Source organism: Vulpes vulpes, chromosome 1 (genome assembly GCF_048418805.1).
Source record: "Vulpes vulpes isolate BD-2025 chromosome 1, VulVul3, whole genome shotgun sequence".
Lineage (NCBI taxonomy): Eukaryota > Metazoa > Chordata > Mammalia > Carnivora > Canidae > Vulpes > Vulpes vulpes.
Genome location: NC_132780.1, coordinates 127308263 through 127329738, shown reverse-complemented (window position 1 = coordinate 127329738; position 21476 = coordinate 127308263). Strand labels below are relative to the sequence as shown.

Below are 21476 nucleotides of genomic sequence, written 5' to 3'. Positions count from 1 at the left end.
AACAGAAGTTGAATAAAGTATGGTTCTTCCATACAATGAGTGAAGCTATAAAAGAGTAAAGATAGGGGCACCTGGCTGGCTCAGTTGGTAGACATGCAACTCTTGATCTTGGGATTGTGAGTTCAAGCCTCACACGGGGTGTAAAGATTACTTTGAAAAAAAGAATAAAGATGAACTCTATGAACTAACATAGAATGATTTCCAGGTTAGGTGAAAAAAGTAAAGTTCAAATAAGTACTGATAGTATGCCACCATGATAGTGGCACACAGATACCAACTGCAAGCTCAGAGAGTTCACAAAACCACCCTCAGGTTTGATAATTTGCAAGGACTCACAGAACTCATCACTATTATATTCACAGTTATGGTTTATTAAAGTTAAAGAACATGGATTAAAATCAGCCAAGTGGAGAACCACACAGGGCAGAGTCCAAGGGAAGTAACAAATGTGGCGCTTCCACTTGTCCTCTCACCATGGAGTCAGGACAGCTTTACCCTCATGACAATAGTGTGTGACAATACTACCAATCAGGAAGGCCCACCTGAACCTTGGTATCCAGAGTTTTTACTGGAGTTTTTAGGCGTAACTGATGGCCCACATGACTGAGTTCAGTCTTTTAGCTACTCTAGAAGTCCATGGATACCAAAGTCATTTCCCTAAATCATACCATTGGTCTCTCCAGCATGGACAACCCCCAAACTCAATCATGCTGTCCATTAGACTATTGGTGATCCAGGGCTCCCCGGCAAAATCTGTTAGACTGCTGGTGATCCAAGGCCCTCAAGCAAATATGGACATTCTAATCAGACATGACATTCCAAGGGCTTAGAGACTACCTCCCAGAAGCCAAGGATAAAGGCTTTCTTTTGGGGCAAGGTTAAATTCTTTATCAAGCAACCACCTTCCATAAAGAAAAAAATAAGAAAACATGTATCTGCCCTTTTGTGCACCCCCCCAAAGACAAAACAAAATAAAAATACAAACATGAAGAGGATAAACCAGAAACTAATAAGACTAGTAACAGAAGGCATGGTTGATGTGAATGGGATGAAAAGAATGAGGAAAAGGAAAATGGTAGAGGTATGAAAGAGGAATGGCACTTCTCTACGCCTTTTTGTAAAGTTCTGACTTTAACAACCACGTTAATGCTTCATATACTTAAAAAATATACAAATAAGATCAACCAGAATGCAAAAGGGAATCTAAATTGAAATACAAACAACAGATAAACCTAACTATATGACAAATACATAACTACATTGAAAATATAGGAAAAAATTAGCCAAATTTTAGAAATATTTTGACTGTACAGGACCAGAATCAAAAGAACTGTATACAAACACTGTCCTTTAGCTAGCAATTTATCTTCACAGAACAATGAGTTAATTTTGAAACTACTTTGTTGGGATCCCTGGGTGCCTGCCTTCAGCTCAGGCTGTGGTCCTGGAGTCCCAGGATCAAGTCCCGCATTGGGCCCCCTGTATGGGGCCTGCTTCTTCCTCTGCTGGTCTCTGCCTCTCTCTCTCCCCCCTCCCCCCTGTGTCTCTCATGAATGAATAAATAAAATCTTCGGAAAGGAAGGAAAGGAAGGGAAATAAGGGAAAGAAAGAAAAGAAGGAAAGAAAGACTACTTTGTAAATATTCTATTTTATTTTTATTTCTTTTTAATTAAGTAGGCTCCATACCCCTATGGGGCTTGAATTCACAACCCTGAGATCAAGGGTCGCACAGTTTACCACCTGAGCCAACCAGGTGCCCCAACTTTGTAACTATCCTAAAGTTGAGTAAATAGGTAAATACGTTATAGATAATTAGAGCTTGATTTCTCTCCATTGGGCAGCCTAGGTGGCTCAGCGGTTTATGGCCCGCCTTCAGCCCAGGGCATGATCCTGGAGACCTGGGATTGAGTCCCGTGGTGGGCTCCCTGAATGGAGACTGCTTCTCCCTCTGCCTGTGGTCTCTCTCTGCCTCTCTCTGTGTCTCTCATGAATAAATACATAAAAAAATCTTAAAAAAAAAAAAAGATCTCTCACCATTGATGAAAGGTGTTACAAATAATGAACAGAGTGAGACAGGTTTGAATCTATGACAGAATGAAATCAGAAGTATCGTACAGAAAAATAAAGTATCGTACAGACTCAAGGTTTTATATACACATATACACATGTATATTTATTTCCTAGCTCTGTCCACCTAGCCTAGAAGCAATAACATCCCAGTAGGAATGGGTACCCCTAGCACTCAGATCTTGGTTTCTAAATATTATTCTCCACTTTAAAGAATGGCTAGTTCCAGAGCTGGGACAGAGGAAATAGATGAGCCTGGAGTTGGGACAGAGGAAATAGATGAGCCTGGAGTATCATTATAATGCCAGAAAGTAAAAAAAGTGTTAAAGAAATAATGACATATCAAAAGGACATAGGAGCCAACTTGAAGAGACTCATAATGGCCAAAAACTGAGCAACTGTATCTATAAGGACAGTAAAAGACTATAACTCAAGAATAAAAGAAATACCCTAAGTTTGTAATAACATAACTGACTAAATAAATGAGAAGGGACAGCACTTCCTTACACAGAATTTCAACTTAATAAAGGAAGAATGGAATCAGAAAAGTTACAATGTTAAAATTTGCAGCTCAGAAACAACTGACTCAGGCAAGAAAATCAGATGCAAAAATACAGTGACAAGATACACACACAGTCTCAAAATATCTTCCACAAGATACTTAAAATAACAAAGGAAAAATTGCACCTCTCAATGGAAAGGCCTGGCAAACATCACCTTAACCCAGTGATTGAAGTTAACATCACTACTAATAAGACAGGACGTCGGGATCCCTGGGTGGCGCAGCGGTTTGGCGCCTGCCTTTGGCCCAGGGCGCGATCCTGGAGATCCGGGATCGAATCCCACGTTGGGCTCCCGGTGCATGGAGCCTGCTTCTCCCTCTGCCTATGTCTCTGCCTCTCTCTCTCACTGTGTTCCTATCATAAATAAATAAAAATTAAAAAAAAAAAAATAAGACAGGACGTCCATATGCCTCCTGATGTGCACAATGTCACTGGTAGGACATATAAACTGTAAGATATAATAAATGTATAACCTGAATTTAATTATAAGGAAACAGATAAACCTACATTTAGGGGTGGATACTCTTTAGGATAATTGGCCAATACTCTTCAAACGTGTCAAATAAGGTCACGAAAGACAAAAAGACTGAGGACCTATACCGTATCAAAGACCTAAGACTAAGAAGACTGGGCAACTAAGGCCTGGATTGGATTCTAGGCCAGAAAAAGGAGCTTTGTAGGACAACTGACAATCTGAGTAAGGCTTTTAATTAAGTTATAATTAACAATATTATTATCCAATGAATTTCCCAGTTTTAATCCACTGAAACTACATAGTAACACCGGGAAAAAGCTGGGTGAAGTGTATATAAATTTTTTTTTATTTTTTTGAAAACTTAAAGTTATTTCAAAGTGAAAGTTAAATTTTTTTCTTAAACATTTAAAATTGTGAGGAAATCTCCCAGAAAGCACAAAATGAGAGATCAAAAATAACAGAGAAAGGAAAAATTAAAGGATCAGGCCAGGAGATCAAGATACAAATGAAAGTTCCAGAAAGATAAACTAAGAAAGCACCGAAGGAGGGAGGTGTCAACTACCTAATTCAAAATAATTCTCATAATTAAAGGACATGATTTCATACATGGAAATAACCTATTAATAAATGAAATAGACCTATACCAAGGCATATCAACTATGAAATTTCAGAACACTGGAGGCAAAAAATAACCTCCTACAAGCTTTTGTGGGGGATGGGGAGTGATGAGTTGGAAGTAATGACATATATATGTGTACATTGTGTGTACACATACACTATATATAAAATAGAAATATATAGATTCTGGTCCAAGATGGTGACCAAGTAAGATCCTGAACTCACCTTCTCCAGAGACAAACGAAATCTGCACTGATTTATAGAGCAATATCTCCTCAATAAGAACTAAAGGCTGACTGAAGATCTTTTGCACAACAAAAGGAGAACGTAAGACAAATGGAGACAAGGTAACAAGGAGAACCCCCTACTCCAACAGGGTGGGAAGAGATAGTACAAGAGACCAGGAGCAGATTCAGCTGCCCAGGGGCAGAAAAAAAAAAAAAAAACACCACAGTTTAAAAGAGAAACCAATAAATAAAAGATCCAGCCCTAGAACCATGGCAAACATTGGGAAAGCTGCTGGAACTCTCGGAGGCTGGCAAGTCCCATGGTTTACACTTCCCCCCTCCACCTTGATTGCACAGACAGGAGCAGGGTCTGGGTGCACAGCCAGCCTGCTGTCTCAGCGAGCCTAGGCCCTTAGCCCACACCGACCCCAGATGCCCTGAGGCACAAACTGTTTAAAAGAGCAATTATAATATAAAAGGAACTAGCCCAGAACACTGTTAAAGGTGGGAGAGCTGCTGGGACTCTGAGATGAGGGGACTAGTTCCTGCCAGTTTACAATCCCCCCTCCCCCGTGACAGCATGGATGGGGTCAGGGTCTGGGTGTCCAAAAATATTCTACCTGGCACGATTACAATTCAGAATTGAAAGAGAAAGTTTCCCAAACAAAAGTTAAAGGAGGGGCAGCCCCGGTGGCGCAGCCGTTTGGCACCACCTGCGGCCCGGGATTGAGTCCCACGTCGGGCTCCCTGCATGGAGCCTGCTTCTCCCTCTGCCTGTGTCTCTGCCCACCTCCCTCTCTCTCTCTGTCTCTATGAATAAATAAATAAAATCTTAAAAAAAAAAAAAAAAGTTAAAGGAGTTCACCACCTGGCCTCACAAGAAATGTTAAAGAGATTTAAGTGGAAAGGAAAAGCAATCATTAGATATAAGAAAATAATGAATTAAAAGATGTAAAATATAAAAACATGTACATCAAATGTGGAGGGGGAATACACTTAATCTTAGCCAAAAGGCCAAGAAGTGATGTGGAGGGGGAATAAATCAAGTTCTTTTAGAATGTGTCTCAACTTAAATGACCATACTAATATATGTTGACTGCTATATACTCAGGATATACTTATATATAATCTCATGGTAATTACATACTCAAAATCATTAAGAGACATACAAAAACATAAAAAGAAAGCCAAATATAACACCACAGAAGTTACCAATCAAAAAGAACAAGAAACAGAACTACAAAAATAATCAGAAAACAATTTTTAAAATGGCAATAAACACATACTTACCAATAATAATTTTTAAATTTTTTTTATTTATTTATTATAGTCACACAGAGAGAGAGAGAGAGGCAGAGACATAGGCAGAGGGAGAAGCAGGCTCCATGCACTGGGAGCCCGACGTGGGATTCGATCCTGGGTCTCCAGGATCGCGACCTGGGCCAAAGGCAGGCGCTAAACCGCTGCACCACCCAGGAATCCCCCAATAATAATTTTAAATGTAAATGGTCTAAAATGCTTTAAACAAGACACAAAATGGCAGAATCAAAAAAACAAGCCCCATCTATATGTTGCCTACAGCAGACTCATTTCTGACTGAAAAACACATACAGGAGCACCTGGGTGACTCAGTTGGTTAGGTGTCCAACTCCTGATTTCAGCTCCGGTCATGATCTCGGGGTTGAGGGATCATGACCCAGGGAGGGCTCAGCACTCAGTGAGGAATCTGGTTGAGATTCTTTCCCCTTCACTCTGCTCCTCTCCCCATTCTGTCTCTCAAATAAATAAATAAAATCTTCTATTTAAAAAAAATACAGGGCGCTTGGGTGGTTCCCTGGAAACGAGTCCCATGTCAGGCTACCTGCTTGGTGGGGAGTCTGCTTCTCCCTCTGCCCCTCCCCCCACTCTTGCTTTCTAAAATAAATAAAATCTTAAAAAAAAAAAAAAAGACATATACAGGGGTGCCTGGGTGGCTCAGTCAGTTAAGCAACTGACTCTTGATTTCAGTACAGGTCATAATCTCAGGGTTGGCAGATCAAGCCCCACATCGGGCTCTGTGCTCAGAGCAGAGTCTGCTTGAGATTCTCTCTCTCTTCCTCTCTCTCACCTTCTGCTGCTCCTCCTATTCATGCTTTCTCTCAAATAAAAATCTCTTAAAAAATAAAAATAAGACATATACAGAGTGAAACTGAAGGGATGGAAAAAGATATTCAATGCAAATAAAGTGGGAAGAGAAAAAAAAACAGGGTAGCAACACTTATATCAGACAAAATAGATGTTAAAACAGACTGTAGAGGCGCCTGGGTGGCTTAGTCAGTTAAGCATTTGCCTTTGGCTCAGGTTATGATCCCAGGGTCCTGGGATGGAGCCCTGCATTGGGCTCCCTTCTCAGTGGGGAGCCTGCTTCTGCTCTCTCTGCTGCTCCCCCTGCCTGTGCTCTCTCTCAAATAAATATCTTTAAGAAAAAAAAAAAAAACCCTAGAAACAAAGACTGTAACAAGAGACAAAGAAGGGCATCACATAATGATAACCATCAGTTGAAACAAGAGAATAAAACAATTGTAATTATATGTATCCAATATTGGATGCCCCTAAATACAAAAAGCAAATATTAACAGACATAAAGGGAGAAATGGACAGAAATGTAGTAACAGGAGACTTTAATACTCCCTCTTAGCATTAATGGATAGATTATCATTACCCTGATACCAAAACCAGCAAAGACACCTCAAAAAGAACACTACAGGCCAATAACCCTGATGATCATAGATGCAAAAATCCTCAACAAAATATTAGCACACTGACTTCAAGAATATGATAAAAGGGGGGTGCCTGGGTGGTTCAGTTGAATATCCTGAGCTGAAATTAGGTCCTGGTGTCATGGGTTGTGAGATGGAGCCCTGTTCATGGACAGGCTCCATCAGGTTCCTGGACCAGGCTCCATGTTCAGCAGGAGTCTGCAGGATATTCTCTCCCTCTGTGCCCTTTCCCCCACTTGTGTGCATGTGCACTCTCTCTCAAATAAATAAATAAATAATATTAAAAAATAAGAATATGATAAAAATGTCATTAAGCATGATCAACCAGAACAGGTTCTGGGGAGGCAAGGATGGTTCCCATATTTGTAAATCAATCAATATGCTATACCTCTTTAGCAAAATGAAGGATAAAAATATGATCATCTCAATAAAGAAAGAGGATCTGACAAAATTTAACATCTGTTCATGATAAAAAAAAAAACTCTCTACAAAGTGGGTTTAGAGAGACCATACCAGAACATATTAATAGCCATACATGAAAAACTCAAAGCTAACATCATATTCAATGGTGAAAAACTGAGAGCTTTTCTTCTGACCAGGAACAAGACAAGAATGTCCACTCTCACCACTTTCATTCAACATAGTACTGTTAATTTGCAGTCACAGCAATTACACAAGAGGTAAAAGACATCCTCATTTGTAAGGAAGAATTTAAACTGTCACTATTTGCAGGTCACATGATACTACACACAGAAAACCCTAAGGACGCCACCAAAAAGTTTTCAGAATAAATGAATTCAGTAAAGTAGCAGAATACAAAATTAACACACAGAAGTCAGCTGTATTTCTATTCACTAATAACAAAGTATCAGAAAGAGAAATTAAAACATTTACAATTCCACCAAAAAGAATACCTTAGAAATAAACTTAACCAAGGAGGTAAAAGACCTTACTGTGAAAACTGTAAGACACTGATGAAAGAAACCAAAGATGACACAAACAGAAAGATATGCCATGCTCATGAATTGAAAGAATATTGTTAAAATGTCCATACTACCCAAAGTAAACTACAGATTCAATGCAATCCCTATCAAAATACTAAAAGCATTTTTCACAGACCTAGAACAAATAGTTAAATTTGCATGGAACTACAAAAAACCTTAAATAGCCAAAGCAATCCTGAAAAAGAAGAACAAAGATGAAGACATCATAATTCCAGATTTCAGGATATACTACAAAGCTACAGTAATCAAAACAGTATGACACCAGCACAAAAATAGATCAATGGGACAGAATCAAAAGCCCAGAAATAAATCTGTGCTTATACGGTCAATTAACCAACAACAAAGGAGATAAGAATATACAAGGGGGGGGGGGGCCTCTTCAATAAATAGTGTTGGGAAAACTTGACAGCCACATGTAAAAGAATGAAACTGGACTACTTTTTATACCATACACAAAAATACATTCAAAATGGATTAAAGACCTAAATGTGAGATCTGAAACCAGAAAACTCCTAGAAGAAAACATAGACAGTAGTTTCTTTGACATCAGCCATAGCAACATTTTTCTAGATGTCTCCTAAGGTAAGGGAAACAAAAGCAAAACTAAACTACTAGAAGTACACCAAAATAAAAAGCCTTTGCACAACAAAGGAAGCCATAAACAAAACATAAAGGCAATCTACTGAATTTTTTGGATAAGTATTTACAAATGAAATATCTGAAAATGCCCAAGATCACTATCAGCAGGGAGATAGAAATCAAAACCACAAGACCTATCACCTTACACTTGTCAGACTAGCTAGGAAAAAACAAACAAGAAATTACAAGTGTTGGTAAGAATGTGGAGAAAAAGGAACCATAATGCACTGTTGGTGGGAATGTAAATTCGTACAGCCACTGTAGAAAATGTATTAAAATTCCTCAAAAAATTAAAAATAGAACCACCATAAGATCCAGTAATTCCATTACTGGGTATTTAACCAAAGAAAGTAAAAACACTATTTGGAAAGACACAGGCATCCCTTTTTACTGTAGTATTTACAATAACCAAGATAGGAAGCAACCCAAGTGTCCCACTGGTAGATGGGCAAAGAAGATAGTCAGTATACATGTGTACAGACACACAAGAATAGTAATCAGTCATAAAAAGAATGAAGTTTTGCCATTTGTGGCCAGCCCGGGTGGCTCAGCGGTTTAGCGCCGCCTTCAGCCCAGGGCCTGATCCTGGAAACCCAGGACTGATCCCACGTCGGGCTCCCTGCGTGGAGCCTGCTTCTCCCTCTGCCTGAGTCTCTGCCAATCTATCTCTCTCTGTGACTCTCATGAATAAATAAATAAAATATTTTTAAAAAAATGTTTGTCATTTGTGATGATGTGGATGGACCTAGGAGGTATTATGCTACATGAAATAAGTCAAAGAAAGATAAACACCACATGATTTCACTTATATGTGGAACCTAAAAAAACAAAGAACAGAAACAGACCCATAAAAACAGCGAACTGATGGTTGCCAGAGGAGAGGAGTCAGGGAATAAGTAGGAGATAGAGGCTTCCAGTTACACAAAGAATCACTCAGGGGAATAAAAATCACAGCATAGGGAGTAGTTCATGGTATTATAATATTATGGGGATAGATGTTAGCTACACTGGTAAGTATAGTATAATATATAAACTTGCTTTATCAGTATTGTATACTACCTGAAACTAACATTGTGTGTCAACTATAGTTCAATTAAATTTAAAAATATAAAAATATATATTTATATACATATATAATTTACACATAAATTAACTTACTCATTAATGTTTATATAACTATGATTATACTATAATTCATATATATTTATGTATTGCATAAACTTATGTAAATTTTTTATTTGTATATAAAATCAAGAATAAGAATGGCAATGAACTTAATAGATTATAAACTAGAAGATAGGGACACCTGGGTGGCTCAGTGGTTCAGTGTCTGCCTTTGGCTCAGGGCATGATCCCGGGGTCCTAGGATCAAGTCCTGCATCGGGCACCTTGTGGGGGAGCCTGCTTCTCCCTCTGCCTATGTCTCTGCCTCTCTGTGTCTCTCATGAATAAATAAATAAAATCTTTTTAAAAATGAATAAACTAGAAGATAAGGTATTAATGCTTTCAAAGGTCTGAGGGAAAATTAGTTTCAACACAAAACTTGCAACTCAGACGAATCATTGATCAAAACAGGGTAAAAGGGGATCCCTGGGTGGCTCAGCGGTTTAGCACCTGCCTTCGGCCCAGGGAGAGATCCTGAGGTCCCAGGATCGAGTCCCACACTGGGCTCCCTGCATGGAGCCTTTCTCCCTCTGCTTGCATCTCTCTCTCTGTGTATCTCTTATGAATAAATAAAATCTTAAAAAAAAAAAAAAAAAACAGGATAAAAATAAGGTTTTAAGAGGTAAATTATCAAAATACAGAACTACCATCCACCTTTTTCTCAGGGAACCACAAAAGAAAGTACTCTGACAAAATGAGGGAGTAAATCAAGAAAGACCTGAAACCCAGGAAATGAGATCCAAAACAATATGCAAGCAAGAAAAATACTAAAGAAAATAGTCAAAGATCACGGAGTGACAACTGTGTTGCAGTCCTAGAGAGCCACCAATCCAGAAGAGGTCAAAAGGATTTGGGAGAGAGGTCTCCAAATAAGTGAAATTCATAGAATTTCTAAAGTATCTGAATGAGGGGCACCTGGGTGACTCAGTAGTTGAGCCTCTGTCTTTGACTCAGGTTGTGATCCCCTGGGTCCTGGGATTGAGTTCTGCATCAGGCTCCCTCTGGGGAGCCTGCTTCTCCCTCTGTCTGTGTCTCTGCCTCTCTCTGTGTGTCTTTCATGAATAAATTCTTAAAATTTTTTTTAATTTAAAATTTTTTAATTAAAAAAAATTTAAAGACAAAAATAAAATAAGGTAATTAGGGACATGCTGGTTATACTAAAAGAACAGCCCAAAGACTTGAAAGAGGCTGCTTCTGGGAAACAGAAAATGGTGGAAAGGGGCAGGATTCGGGTAACTAAGTCAGGAAAGGCCACAGGTCCTCTTTCAGAATGTATTTTTCTACTTAGTCCCTTTATATAGTACTGTATACCTCATTCTCAACTAGGCATGGTTCTCCCAGTCCAGAGACCGTTTTACCCTCTCCACACCACATAACTAATCTTCAGTTATCCTGTTTTTATGTATAGGGAGAAGAAAATGTCAGATCTGAAAGTATATTTTTTCTTTTTTTTGGAAGTACTTTTCTTAAAAAGACTTTCAGGGGTGTCAATGTGGCATAGTCTGTTAAGCATCTAACTCTTGGTTTCAGCTCAGGTTGTGACCTCCAGGTAGTAAGATTGAGCCCTGCAACAGACTCCATCGTGTGCACACTCTCACTCTCTAAAATAAATCTTTGGGGGGGGGGGGTGCGGGGGACAACGACTTTCAATCACGTATTTTTTTTGTCTCACCTTCACCTCCACTTCCACAGTGTAAGACACAACTAATCCTGAAACTTTTAGAAGGTTCTGAAAACAAACATGACTACTTATTGGCTTTCTCCACTTGCTGCTGTAGGATTCAGCTTTCTCAAGTCTGCTAACCAGTAACCACCAGTCTTTTCTGCTTTCTAGCTTCCAGAATGTTGTTATTCTCACTGTTCCCATTCTTTGTTATTTGGGTTTAAAAAAAAAAAAAAACACTACAGTTTTTTAAGTAAGCTCTATACTCAACAAGAAACTTGAACTCACCACCCCAAGAGCAAGTCCCATGTTGCACCAACTGAGCCAGCCAGTCACCTCTCACTTTTCCACAGCTTTAATGGAGTTTTCAGGCTGGTGAGGAATTAAATGTGTACATTCAACCCAACTTATCATAATAAATATACTGTTGAATGAAAAAAAAAGTTGCTAAACAATATATGAGCCCTTTTTTGTTAAAAGAAAAATAATGTATGTATAACTTAGATATTTACAGAGGGAAAAAACGTCTAAAGAATTTACACCAGGGATATCTGGTGGCTCAGTTAAGCATCTGAATCTTGGTTTCAGCTCAGTTCATAATCTCAGGGTCATGAGATGAAGCCTCACAAGTCTCCTTGAGATTCTATCCCTCCCATTTGCTATCACCCAAATAAATAAATTAAAAAAATAAAAAGGAATTTACACCAAACTATTAATACTTCAGGCCCACAATTCCTTTTTTTTTTTTTTTTTTTAATTTATTTATTCATGAGAGATACAGAGAGAGGCAGAGACATAGGCAGGGGGAGAAGCAGGCTCCTTGCAAGGAGCACAATGCAGGACTCGATCCCAGGATCACGCCCCAAGCCAAAGGCAGACGACCAACCGCTGAGCCATCCAGGCATCCCAGGCCCATGATTCCTAAACAGTGTGCCAAGGTAACCTGAGGTTCTGTAGTAACTTCACGGGGATGTTATAGGCATTTCTAAATCAGAGGGGAAAAACGATATTCTTTATCTATCATACCTGTCAAGAACCCTACAAATTACCAGTTTAATATAGTTCAGTTTCAAATTAGATCCTGGTATATATTCATCTTTGTGACATCATATCTTTGCAAAGCTGAGGTCTTGTTGGTTGCTGTGATGACAAAAAAAAAATACTATGCAAAAATCTATATAGAACAGGAAATGCGGGTGGGTAGTGTCTAATGATTCCAAGGTTTGAGGTTCTGTAGTGCCCAATGAGTACATTAATTGTGGTTAAGAATGAACTAAAAACCCAAATTGCCTTTTAATTTATGTGTATTTTTTTAAAGATTTTATTTATTTATTCATAGACACACACAGAGAGAGAGAGAGAGGCAGAGACACAGGCAGAGGGAGAAGCAGGCTCCTCACAGGGAGCCCGATGTGGGACGGATCCCAGTACCCAGGATCACGTCCTGAGCCAAAGGCAGATGTTCAACCACATAGCCACCCAGAGTCCCCAAATTTATGTGTATTTTTTAAACAACTATTATTTTGCTAAACATACTAAGTTATTCAGATCTAATTGCCTAATGCATTATTTAACTACTACGCCTAAGGACACCATGAAAAAGACATTAAGGGGACCATGCACAAAAAAAGTTTGGCAACCTCTGGTTTAGGGTACTCTATTTTACTTCTTTATCAATGGAAAAAGAAATTTAAAATAAACTTCTCAATATGAAAGTCAAATACATTCTGTGTACTACCAACATAAAAGGAGATTTGGAATTTATTCTTCATAATAAAGGTAATATAATCACTGGAAAAATCTTATCAGTAAGATATTTATTCTATAAACATAAGCACACAAGCACCTGGGTGGCTCAGCTGGTTAAGTATCTGACTTCTGCTCAGGTCATGAGCTCAGGGTCCTGGGATAGAGTCATAGTTGACTCTGAGCTCAGCAAGGAGTCTGTTTCTCCTCTGCCCCTACCCTGCTCGCTCTCTTTCAAATTAATAAATAAAATCTTTAAAACACACACATAGCTGCATAATTATTAGTCCATAATAAATCTTTTTTTTAAGATTTTATTTATTTATTAGAGGGTGGGGGGCAGAGGGAGAAGCAGGCTCCATGCAGGGAGCCCGATGCGGGACTCGATCCCGGGTCTCCACGATCACGCCCTGGGCTGAAGGCAGCGCTAAACTGCTAAGCCACCAGGGCTGCCCCAGTCCATAATAAATCTTGATTGAAGAAAGGGGAAGAGAACATATAATTAAGATTTTAAAAATCCTACCAAATTTGAGAAACCATCTGGATTGTACCTTAAAAAGTTAACTGCTCTAACTTACTTCTGATGTGGTTACATCACCAATAATGCTGAAATTGTAAAAATGTACACACACCTTTTTTTTTAATCTTTTTTTTTAATTTTTATTTATTTATGATAGTCACAGAGAGAGAGAGGCAGAGACACAGGTAGAGGGAGAAGCAGGCTCCATGCACCGGGAGCCCGATGTGGGATTCGATCCCGGGTCTCCAGGATCGCACCCTGGGCTAAAGGCAGGCGCTAAACCGCTGCGCCACCCAGGGATCCCTACACACACCTTTTAAATTTCAATTCAATAAATGAATTTTTATAAACATGATAACATCTGAGCATCCAAAAAAATTTATTACAGTCTAATGGAAGAGTCATTTGAACAGGTATTCACAAACGTGATGAAGAGAAGGTAACATTCAGAGTTTTTTTTTTTTTAAAGATTTATTTATTTATTTATTCATGATAGAGAGAGACAGAGACAGAGAGACAGAGACAGAGAGAGAGAGAGAGAGGCAGAGACACAGGAGGAGGGAGAAGCAGACTCCATGCTGGGAGCCCAACATGGGACTCGATCCGGAGACTCCAGGATCATGCCCTGGGCCAAAGGGAGGCACTAAACCGCTGAGCCATCCAGGGATCCCAACATTCAGAGTATTACGAGACTATATGGCAAAAGGGTCAAGAAAGACCTTTCTAAAGAATGAGACAAAGGATGAGAGTTATTAGTTGAAGAGAACAGATCAACAAAAGCCCAGGAGACGGAATGCAGTAGTCAAAGGAACTGAAAGAAACTTAGTATCACTTAAAGGAGAACCTAGAGAGGAACAGAAAAGCTAAATTAATGATACTGCTACTTAATAGAAAGGTAGTGTCAAACCACTAAAAGACAAAAAGGGGTACAAGACCAGATTTATATACTTAAAAAGCTCATTCTACTTGCCCTGTACAGAATGGCTAGCAGAAAACCATAGCAAAGGAAATCTGTTAGGAGACTGTTACAGGTAAACGTGGGCAAGGTGCAACAGCCACTTAGATTAAGGGAAAATGGAGAGAAACAGCGAATCAATCTTCAGACTATTTAGAAGACTGTACGTGGAAAGTAAGTTTTGCTATGAGCTACTAGGCAGATGGCAGTAAAATTTATATGGAACAAATGGAGAAAGATTAGAGGAAGGTTATACTGGCTGTGCCTTTAGTCTTAGACATGTTAGACTTGAGGGGACTGTAGGAAATCCAAGTGGACACATATGGGTCAGGAAGTCTAAGAGGATACCATAGGAATTCCAGCTTAAGCCATCAGTTTATAGTAACTAAAGCTAAGAAACTGATAAACTCACTTAGGGAGAATCTGTAAGAGGTAGGAGCAAATGCACCATAAGTCAGTATGCTGAGGAACTCTAGGATATAAGAGTGAGGTAAAGGAAGAATACTGCTTAGCAAAGGGAAGTGAGAAGAAATGAACAGAGAAAGAGGCAGAAAATTAGGTTAGTGTGGTGTCAGGAAAACTCGAAGTTTCTAGAAGGAGGGAAATGGTCAAAGGCTATTGAGAAGTCAATCAAAATAAGGACTGGGTTCCTGGCTGGATCAGTCAGTGGAGCATGTGACTCTTGATCTCAGAGTTCTGAGTTCGAGCCCAATGATGAGCAAGGAGATCACTTAAAAAAAAAAAAAAAAAGGCAAGATAAAGATTTAAAAGTCTTCATATGATTCTCATTGACATTTGTAAGAGAAATTTTAATACAATGGAGAGGACAAAACCAAGATGGAGTGAGGAAGACAATATATAAAACTGCTCAAAAAAAAAAAAAAAACTGCTCAAGAAGCCTAAGTAAATATGAGATCAGAGTGTTTTTAAAGGGAGACACTTGTACATATTTAAATGCCGATAGCGTACTTTACTTATGGAAAAAAGATGGCAGACTGAACACATTTTACTCTTCCTCCCTCCTAAATCCCATTAAGATGAAAATAAAGCATCATTTTAACATCATTTTTTAAGATATAATTTATATATAATGAGATGTACAGAACAAAGGGTTTGTTTTTTTTTTTTTTTTAAGCTTATGTATATAAAATGAAAGAGAAGACAACAAAACCTTTTGGAAGTTGGAACGGGAATTGACTTAAAGACGAAGAAAGTTAATCTTAAGCTTACAATGAGGAAAGTAATCCATTTTATACAACAGTGCCTCAAAACAGGTCAAGAATTGGCAGCAAAAAAAAAAAAGAATTGGCAGCAGCAGGTTCTATAAAAGGGATGTGAACACAGTGCTAAAAACAAGATTGGTCAAATCATTTAGATACCCTCCTACTCCCCACAAAAACCAGCCAACTACCCCTACTCCACCGTTGCAGAAGCATGGAACATTATCTTCTAACTAGAACAGTACTGTCCAATAAAACTTCTGCAATGATAGAAATATTTTATATCTACCCTGTTCGATATGGTAGCCTCTGGACACATACAGTTATTGACCATTTGAAATGTGTCTAATGCAAATGAGGAACTTATACTTTAATTTTAATTAAATTTAAGTTGGTACATGTGGCTACTAGCTACCATATTGGACACTGCAGCTCTAGAGGGTACAACAATGGACTATAAAACAATCCTGGGTTTGGAAAACACCTGGTCCAGTTGAGAATGAAAGTATCATATTGAAAATAGTTGAGTTAAATGAACATAAGGGAGTTTACACACTAAGGGCTAAGACTTCTCTCTCAGACTGCTGGAAGCCAGGTTATAAATAAGCTCCCAGCAGGAGATCTGAAGATTCTTTTTTTTTTTTAAATGATAGTCACACACACAGAGAGAGAGAGAGAGAGGCAGAGACATAGGCAGAGGGAGAAGCAGGCTCCATGCACCAGGAGCCCGACGTGGGATTCGATCCTGGGTCTCCAGGATCGCGCCCTGGGCCAAAGGCAGGCGCTAAACCGCTGTGCCACCCAGGGATCCCTGAAGATTCTTTTTTGAGGAATCAACTCACTTAAGAGAAAAGCCAAAGATACCACTACCAAAGGTTCTCCAATAAGAGTCCATCTAGTATGCCCTAAAATCAACAAATCCCAAGATACATCAGAGCACATATAATTAAAGTTAAAAGCAATCTCGGCAGGGGGCCCTCTACATTTCTACCCAGTATTCTTGGCACTGCTGTTCTGTGTTCATGTTCACTAAATACCAACATTTGTTCAAATATAAAACACAACAGGGGCAGCACCAGTGGCTCAGAGGTTTAGCATCGCTTTCAGCCCAGGGCCTGATCCTGGAGACCCGGGATCGAGTCCCACGTCAGGCTCCCTGCAATGGAGCCTGCTTTTCTCTCTCTCTCTCAATCTCAATCTCTCTCTCTCAAATAAAATCTTTAAAAAAGAAAAAACACAACACACAAGGAAAACAAAAACGAGCTTTCAACTTTTACGAGATACTAACTCCAAGACAGCCTTAAGTCTGAACAATCCTGAAGGGGTCCAATATTTGGGTAAAACTGCAGTGCAAACACTGTACAGATTAACGCAAGCAGCACTCTGAAAAAGTTCTTTTTAGCAGTTAGTAAGACAGTAATAGCTGTTCTATAGCAAATAAACAGGGGTGGGGTCACTCACCCCAGAAAAATGAGAAAATGAACAGCTTATAGTAGAAAACAAGATTAAAAACAAAATAAAAACAAATAATGCCCACTGGCATCAGGGAATATGAATGGACTATAAAAAAGATCAAGATTGAGAACTAGAGACTTACACATTTATGGTACCTACTGGTGATGTTTTCATCACAGCCACCAGATAAAAAGTAGATTAAGTATCCAGTTTTGGTCTCAAGTCCTCAGAGATATAGAAGACTGCCTCAAGGTCCAGCAAATGACTTTCACTGGGTCTTCAAATTGTTATCCTCATCCTGCCTCTTTTTCTATGTTACATCTGTAATATCAGTTTAGATTGAATTTGGAACCCTGGGTCCACATTTATCCTTTTTAAGTACCTCCTCTTGAAAAGATTGCTCTATCAGAATCTGAAACACAACAGTTTGTAAAACCTCAGAATTAAGGTATTTCAGAAACAAAAATAAATAAAAAGTTTAGAGACTTGGGGTACCTGGGTGGCTAGCGGTAGAGCGTCTGCTTTTGGCTCAGGTCGTGATCCCCGAGTCCTGGGATCAAGTTAGGCTCCCTGCATGGAGCCTGCTTTCTCCCTCTGCCTGTGTCTCTCATGAATAAATAAGTAAAATCTTAAAAAGAAAAAAAAAGTTTAGAGACTCAGTGACCTGGCCTTTCATTTCAGACACATACCATAGGTCTCTAGACTCAGATCTATGGACTACGTATTTGTTAACATGGTTTGTCTTATTTATTTATCTAAGTAATTTCTGCACTCAATGTGGGGCTCAAACTCATGACCCCAATTATCACGAGTCACATGCTCTACCAATTAAGCCAGCCAGGCACCCTGTTAACACGTTTTGTTTTTTTTTAATCAGCAAGTTTAGAATACCCTTTGTCATCTGGTTGTAGATAGTTAACATGCTATAAACAGGGTCACTTTTAGAAAATAATTCCGCATCCTCCTCTGGAGGATTTGTGATGTAGGGTCCATTTCTGGTTCTAGTAATAATACAAAATAGGAATACTAAAGCAGTAAGGAGGTTATTGATGAATAATTTGAGAATAAGTGTATCTCCGTAAAAGAGAATGTCCAACACTGCCTGAATGGCCTAATACCTTAGTCATTCTGAAAATATTACAAAAAAACCCAGTCATGAGGCTTTTCCACTATAAGAAAAATACACATGAAACACTGTTACCATCTAATCAGTTGATCCTTTCCAAGCATCTATCAAATACTTTTTTTTTTTTTAAGATTTTATTTATTTATTCATGAGAGACCCAGAGAGAGAGGCAGAGACACAGGCATAGGGAGAAGCAGGCTCCATGCAGGGAGCCTGATGTGGGACTCGATCCTAGGCCCCCAGGATATGACCTGAGCCAAATGCAGACTCTCAACTGCTGAGCCACCCAGACGTCACTCTATCAAATTCTTTAAATCAGTGGCACATTATAACTAAACCAAGAAAAGAAAAAGAGACTAAAAATTCAAGGACTAGCTTAAATACTGAAAGCCTCCAGTTACATTAAGTGTTTACAGGCAGTTAGAGACCTTCACAGAGCCCAGCTCTCAAACTGCATTCCACTGGAAGCTGACTAGTGATACAAAGTGATCATGCATACCAAGATGGAAGAAAGCGTTTAAAAAAAAAAAAAAAAAAAGGAAAGAAAGGGAGAAAGAAAAAAGCAGCCTCTGTAGAGTGCACTGGGTTTCTGATAAGCCAAAACAATAGCAAATTTTTCTTAAATTGGAATTTTTTCCATGGCTTATGAAAGCATGGCATAAAAGCCTACTAAAAAGCTGATTTAAAAAGTGATATAACTTTTATATAATTATGCCAAAAAACATCCAGAGCAACATTTGGTAGGAAATTTTACTGTAAAACCTAATACTTTCATCAAAAACTTTAAGAAATGTTAATGCATAGGAAGCCACAAAAACAAAATTATATTGAGCTACTGACTTACCGGATTTACATTCTGGGCTCAAGGCGGTACAAAACCTGAAAGAGTATTTATTACTTACTGAATCAAGAAAAGTTACTCGTTAAGGGCATTACGCTTCATGTTGGAGCCTGTTCATAAATATGTGAAACCTGCTGTACATCTGGGTCTCCAAAACATGAGTATCACCTGAGAAGCTATTTTAGAAAAAAACACACAAACACCCAGGTCCTACTTCAGATCTACCGAGGCAGTGCCCAGGCACCTAGAGTTCTGTATTAATTCCCCCCCACCCCAAATGATTCCGATGCCCAGCCAGGTTTTAGAACCACTAGATTAGATGGCCCTCGAGGTCCCTTTAGTATCCATGAGTTAAAACTCCCAATTGATAATTCTGTATCAAAGGAACTGGAGACTGTACTTGGCTAGGATGCGAACCAGCCATCATCATCATCATGTTCCACCGAGGAGAGGAAAGGAAAACATCCTTGGTTTGGCTGACCAAGCATTTGTGAGAACAGGTGCTACTCACTCAGATCACTTGACTGCATAACCCCCCCATCTCCCCCAACACCCCACTAACTAGGGTCTATTAAACTTCAGAGCGGGGTATGGTTTACTCTCTCCAATGGAGAGAAAGGCAGCTCCGCAGGTTAACTCATAACTGTGATGTCCAGCCACCCTGAGTCAAGCTCTTGTATTTATTCTCTGCGCACTTTCAACGAACATGAAGTGTTAATTGAACACCATTAGAAGCAGACGGCAGGGGTTCTATAAATATGTGCAGGGGATCCCTGTGTGTGGCTCAGCGGTTTGGCGCCTGCCTTAGGCCCAGGGCCTGATCCCGGGGTCCTGGGATCGAGTTCCGCTTCGGGCTCCCTGCATGGAGCCTGCTTCTCCCTCTGCCTGTGTCTCTGCCTCTCTCTTTCTGTGTCTATCACGAATAAATAAAATCTTTAAATATATATGTGTGTATATATATAAATATGTGTGTGTGCGCGCGCACGCAAAGAAGCCCTTCTAAAGTGGGCCAAGGGGCAAATGAGGCCCCTCCAGCTTTATTTATTTTTCCTTCTAGATGTGGCCCACTGGGCAAAATGATCTCGAGGAAGAAGCAAAACTGATTCAGGCTATTGCTCAGATACCAATAATGTTTTATCAATCAACATGAGACAGGTGGGGCGGCTAGCAGACCCTGACCTCTCCCTAACGCCGCGCAACCCAAAGCGGGCCCTGCAGTTAGGCTCCAACCACACTCCTCCTTGCCGAGCTTGGTTATTCTCAGTTAAAGACGTAATTAGGGACCTACCATCAGGTGTCCAGGATGCTCTTAAATCCAAAACCTTTAGTGGCGGACGTTCTGCTTTCTTCACTCCCCTTCGTTCTCCCCACTGATACGGGCACGAACAGGCCCCGCTTTACGAGCGGCTAAAAAGGTGGACGGCTCTCGCTCGCGAGGAAAGCCGCTGCGGGCGGGCGGCTAGGATCTCAGCTCAGCTCCGCTCCGCTCCGCTCCGGGGGCTCCGGCGCGGAACCGCATCGCCCCTCCCGTCCGAGGCCTCCCTCCGCGCGGCGGTCCGGCGGAACCGGCTGGCGCGGCCTCGGCGAGACGCCGGCAGAGTCGGCCTGCTAGGAGCCGAGCCCCGTTACGGGCGCCGCAGCCGTGCGCCGCGACAGGCCCCAGGAGCGCGGCCCACGGGGCCGAGGGCAGGAAGGAAGCGCCACGTTCCGAGCGGCCCAGGCCCGGCTTCCAGAGCGGCGGGCGCACCTCCGCAGCCTCCGGAAGGGCGGCCAGCTCAGGCCGCAGAGGGAGCGGGAGGACGGCGGGGCCCTGGGCCGAGCGCCCCGCCCGCCCCCGGGAGAGCGCCGCGGGCTCGGGCGTGGGGGGGCAGCGCTCGCGGCCTCCAGGCCCGGCTGCTGAGCTGGCGCGCAGGGCGCGGGAACCGCCAGCCCGTCAGGTCCCGACCCGACACCCGGACCCCTGCTCACCTGGGTCCCCGGCTGCCGGCACCTGCCGCACCGCGGGTCCAGACACTGCGGCAGCTCAGCCCGCGGCCCCGCCTCCGCCAGTTCTGGGGAGCCCCGTCAGCGAGGAGGCGCCCGGCCTGCTCCCAGCGGCCACGGCCAGCGAGCCTCCGCGGGGCCGCGACGCCGGCGCCCACTGATCGCGTCACCGCGCCCCGGGCCCTTCCGCCTCGGCCCAGCCCGAGCGGAAGAGCGGAAGAGCGAGCCTGCGCCTGCGCCTGCGCCGGGGCGTGGCACCGCCCCCTCCGCCCCCGCCCCCGCCCGGAGCCTCGCGGAGGCTGACGGGACGCGTTGGAGGCCGGGCCGCCGCCCTCTCGGTCTTAACCCGGAAGGCCGGCGCCGCCCCGAGGCGCTTCCCCCGAGGGCACAGCCCGCTCTTCCCGGCGGCCCGAGAACTCGCCTCGTGTGGCGGGAAGGCGGCCTCAGCCTG

The 21476-nt window shown here is 41.4% G+C and overlaps 1 protein-coding gene across 7 annotated transcripts in view; it reads right to left on the bottom strand.

Moving 5' to 3' along the window:
- SENP5 (SUMO specific peptidase 5) overlaps window positions 1–21203 on the bottom strand; it is a 54806-nt gene extending 33603 nt beyond the window's left edge. For 3 of the 7 annotated variants that reach the window (XM_072725988.1, XM_072725996.1, XM_072725997.1), the window contains exon 1: window positions 21011–21202. The gene's annotated coding sequence lies outside the window, so the exon portion shown is untranslated. Of the gene's footprint in view, window positions 1–20330; window positions 20820–21010 lie in introns of those variants that run through there. The other 4 variants (XM_072726019.1, XM_072726028.1, XM_072726004.1 and 1 more) reach the window with 3 other exon arrangements.
- Window positions 21204–21476: the final 273 nt, after the last annotated feature.